At 33.2% G+C, this 5,066-nt stretch overlaps 1 long non-coding RNA gene across 1 annotated transcript; it reads right to left on the bottom strand.

Annotated features, from left to right (window-relative positions):
• Positions 1-468: 468 nt before the first annotated feature.
• On the bottom strand, positions 469-2,051 carry LOC127107654 (uncharacterized). The gene is made up of 2 exons (XR_007795785.1): positions 1,623-2,051; positions 469-776 (listed from the first exon to the last, which is right to left on the bottom strand). It is a non-coding gene; the product is annotated as an uncharacterized LOC127107654 (long non-coding RNA).
• Positions 2,052-5,066: the final 3,015 nt, after the last annotated feature.

The following is a 5,066-nucleotide window of genomic DNA, read 5'->3' as shown; positions in this document are numbered from 1 at the left end:
TGGCTCATTGTTGCATCCCTCTACATACATACTTCTCTTTTTAGACATTAATTTAGATGAAATCATTCAGTCATCTGCATGTTCATGCCAAGTTCATTCATATCATCCATTTGCAGTCACATTTTCAAATAAACATCTTGGATTCAAAGGTTGCATAATTGACAAGAAAGCTAAGGTTTTCCCAAGAATCAAGTTTAAGGGTCTTTTGTGGTGCATTCAAGTTGGGAAGATCATATTTTGAGCCAAGTCCTCGAAAAAAACCTAATTCACTGACTTTTAGAACTCTTGGTTCTTGTGTATTGCATTTTGGTTTTAGGGTTTGATTAGGACTTGCAAGGAGCATGGTGATCATCTATGGAGGTTTGTAGTGGAGATCATTGACCATGCATTTAATTCTTTAGTTGTGTGGAGTTGGATTCAAGTCCATTTATTGAAGGTCCTTTCATAACATTTCAAGTTGGCACAAGATTAGCACAAGGCAATTGCAATTTGAAGCAAATTCATTTAGCACAAACTTATCTTTCATTCACAAAGTCATTACAAAATACTACATAAGTACACAAATCAAAACCTAAAAGAAAACATACAACTTTGACCAACAGTTGGCTTTGGTTATTTATTGACTTTTTGGTCAATCAGTTGACCAAAGTCAACTCTCCTAGTAATCCTAGTTACAACATTTTCTTTATTCCCAAGTGAATCCATAGCCTTGTTCTTCATGATCATTGGTCTTATTACCAAAATCCCACAATTGATGAGTCCATGCCCACCCTCGCCTACAAGAACAAAATCAAAACATCATTAGCATTTACCAAGCTTTAATCAAATACCAAACCAAACAATTCAATAAAGGCTATCACATTCCATTGATTTCATATCATTTCTAACTATCCAATTCAAGCATATTCATCAATTCTAATAAGCAGCTCATTCAACAAGACTTCACAAATGCTACACTAACAATCATTTAAAGTTTGGCATTCATCATGTTCAATCATGTTCAAACAATTTGCATTGATATTTTAATACTAACATTTTCAATTTCAAATCCTAAAAAACTTCCTCTTAAAAGCAATTAATTTCTTCACTTTACCAAATTCAAACTTCAAGATAACATCATTTAGTTCCATCCAATTTAACCAAACTTTTCATCAATTTAATACTAACTCTAGATGTTCTGCAATTGACTTTCATTCTCATTAACGTAACATGTGATAGATCAGAATATAAATAATTTCTACTTGACTCAATTACTAACAGGGGTAACACTCCTTTATTAGAATTTCAAACTGAATTAATCTCTAACAGTTGGATAACTAACTGCAGCAATCTGAATTTCAAAGCTAACTAAAATTAACATAACAGTGTGAATAAACTTGCACTTAGATTCCAAAATAGACTAACAACCCTACACATTTGAACTAATCTCCTAACACCAAAATGAATTTCAAATTCCAAATTAACTGGTCCAACCATTAACAAAAACTTGCAAATTCAATAAAAGTCTCTAACAGAATTTCGATCTCACTAACTAAACTCCCAATTTTCATCCCCAATTCACTCTTCCAATCACTATATAAATCAATGCCACAACTCAAAATCTAAATTGCGACGAGTCATACGAGTATGAATTAAAGCACACGGGATTCATATCCGCTCTTGCAGGCCGCGTCGGAATCGGTAAGTTCTCCCTTTTCTTGATCGGCGATTAGCTCGTTTATGTGTCGTCGTTGCAATCCGGTATCTTGGATTTCGATGGCGATTGTTGATTTTGTAAGAGAAAGTATGAAGTGTCGAATTGGATAATGAGGAACAAACACATGTCGCGTTGAAGTGAAGAGGTACGGCGTTGTGTATTCGACACTGAAGTGGAAGCGTTATTGATTCTGGATTATTTTTCGGAAGTGCTTCTTCCATTTAGATTCAGCTTATACGTTCCTTAAGTTCAGCGTGTTGTGGATATGGTTTGGGCTCGGGCCCAAACGGAATGCCTCAATCATCCATTTTTCCTCTTTTTTGGTGCCACACCAAGGCTAGTGGGCCTGGGGAGGGCCTTTCAGTCTCAGTCAGGTGGCGTGCACCCCATGCTCTCTCTTATATATTGTTAGTTAATCTTTTAGAATTTTAGTTTGATTAGAGGATAATTTTAGAATATTGATTTTAGAATTTTATTTTGATTAAAGGTTAATTAATTTTAGATTTTGATTTTAGAATTTTAGGTTGATTAGAGGTTAATTAGAATATTAGCATGTGATTTTAATTTTCTTTTCTCTTTGCAATTTCGATTTTGATTAATTCTAACTACTAATCTCTAATATTTAACCACTGAGTTGTATTTCTTTTCACTTTGTTTTGATAGATTGATTGATACATCTTTCATACTTCAAATCATTGATAGATGGACATTTTGGTTGATTTAATCTTCTTCGATTCAAACTTGTTGACAAATGATCATTGGATCATTTTCGATACTTTGAATCATTGATAGGTTGTCCCTTGATACGTCATATTTTGAGTCGTTTGATTTATGGATAGATAATCTCAAGTAATCGGTTCCTTTTAAATTGACTCTTAACATCTAACTTCTAACATTTAAACTCTTACAATTTAATTCTTGTCTATTTGCATTCATCCACTTCATTTTTGTATCATTTCATTAATCATTTGCTTTATTTTGTTATCAAATCTAAAATTAACAAAAACATGATAAAAATGGAAAATACTAAAAAGACTTAATTTGAGGACTATTAGACGATATGAACCTTGTGTATGACCTAAGCTTGGAGACTTAAAGGACTTGTTAGTACCCTTGCATTTGGACTTGGACTTTTGTGATTGACCTATGCAACTTGGAGTTCCTGAGGACTTGTAATCTTTTATTCATGGCACTACCTTAGGGAGACATGCTTTGTAAATTCCATTATCCAATTGTTAGCTTAGGACACAATGCACACACAAGGCTTTCTCTTGGTCTACCTTACAATGAGACCCTTTATTTCTCTCACAAATCCCTTGTATTTTTCATGTATCCCTCTCCCTATTTTGGTGTACTTTTTACTCGTTTTCCTTTGTCTTGTTATTGCTTGTTAGCTAACCTTAGGATATATGATCGTCACTATTTCATAAACAATAAACAAACCCTTGATCCAATGTCAAGCGGTATTTTCTCAAATCAAATTTAAAACACCATAAAATACGATTAGGATTGTACGCTATGAGCCTTAAGTAGTAGAGAAAGGATGAGAATGGAGCTTTCCTACACTCATTCTGAGTATTTTGAACACAAGACATTTGGCTTGGTAGTTCAAGATATTCACCTTTACCCATAGCCTTTAGTGCAATCCGAAGTCAAGAACAATCTCTTTTCAAAACATAAAACCAATATCAACTCATTAAACCTTTTGTTTGGGCCTTAGGGCATCACTTTGAAACCCATTTTTCAAGGTATAAAATCAACAAAACAAACAAACATTTTGTACCATAAAATACGAGGCTCTGATTTCTCACTTCAACAAGTGAGCATACGTAGGCACGAGGACCCAAATCCTTGGCGAGCACACTAATAAAAAAATACATTTTCACTACATAAACCTATAGCAAGTAAGCATTGAGATAACAACACTCATTCAAGCGTAGATATCTTAGATGATTCCCATCGAGTACGATGGATGTGAGGGGTGTTAATACCTTTCCCTTTCATAACCGACTTTCGAACCTATTCGTGATGACCATTCTTTTGGGGTTTTCTCGATATTTTCCCTTTCCTTTGGAATAAATAAAAACCGATGGAGACTCTGAATTTTTCGCGTAGCTACAATATGCACTAGTAGGAAGCACAATGCAAATTAGAGTTTCGTTTGCATTAACTTTCTTGCATGACCTTATAGTTCATTAAACAAGTGTCAAAAAGCATTCCTAAATAGAGATGTTGATGAGGAGATTTATATGGAGCAACCAGAAAGTTATGTTCTTCCTGGTAATGAACAAAAGGTATGCAAGTTTGACAAATCATTGTATGAATTAAAATAAGCACCGAAACAATGACATCAAAAGTTTGACTCTGTCATTGTAAGATTCACTAATTAAGGGGAGACACACAACTTAAGGGAGGTTTTTCAATCATTATCAAAACATGAATTCAAAGAGTTTGTCATCATCAAAAAGGGGATATTATGAGAAATATATCTTATATCTAGTTCAATTTTGATGAAGACAAAGTTTATCAAAGAAGAAAATGATCAAAAGTGTCATACACATCAATGATGAAGTTGATCAAGAAGGTTGAACATAGAAATTCAATTGAAGATTTGAGACAAGTGAACATAAATAAGGTGTTCATACAATTTATACCATACTACTTTAAATTGTTGATAATTTCATCTCTCACTTCATCTAAAAACCTTCTTGTATCATCATGAATGATTATATAAAACCTTCTTAATCTAATTCTTGTTACAAGTGTTTATACACAAAGTTGTGTGAGAATATTGTGATATTCCTTTATCTCTATATTGATTATGTATTGATCATTAGCAATGAGATGAATGAAATTTTAGAAATAAAGAGGTTGCTAATTTCCATATTCAAGATGAATGATCTTGGACTAGTTGACACACTTTTAGGGATCAAAGTAAAGCAAAATAGTGGGGGTTATGAACTTAGTTAAACACATTATATTGAGAAACTACTTGATAAGTTCAAACACTTACATTTCAAGAAAGTGAGTAATCAATTGATCCTAGTGTGAAACTTTATAAGAATGATGGAAGAGTTGTGGCTCAATTGGAATATACAAGTGCATGTAATGTACTAGACCCGACATAGCATTTGCAATTAGTAAAATGAATAGATTTTACTAGCAATCCAAATGGTAGGCATTGGAAGGACAGCATTAGGATTTTTGGATATCTTATGAAAACCAAAAATCTTGTCCTCCATTATGGTATATTTCCTGCCATATTAGATGGATATATCGATGGGAGATTGATATCAAGTGTTGAATATCATAAATCTACGTTTATATGGATATTTACACTAGCTGGGAGTGCAATTTATTGAAAGAGTAA

The sequence above is a fragment of the Lathyrus oleraceus genome, chromosome 7 (genome assembly GCF_024323335.1).
Source record: "Lathyrus oleraceus cultivar Zhongwan6 chromosome 7, CAAS_Psat_ZW6_1.0, whole genome shotgun sequence".
Classification (NCBI taxonomy): domain Eukaryota; kingdom Viridiplantae; phylum Streptophyta; class Magnoliopsida; order Fabales; family Fabaceae; genus Lathyrus; species Lathyrus oleraceus.
This window is presented reverse-complemented; position numbering and strand designations above follow the sequence as displayed.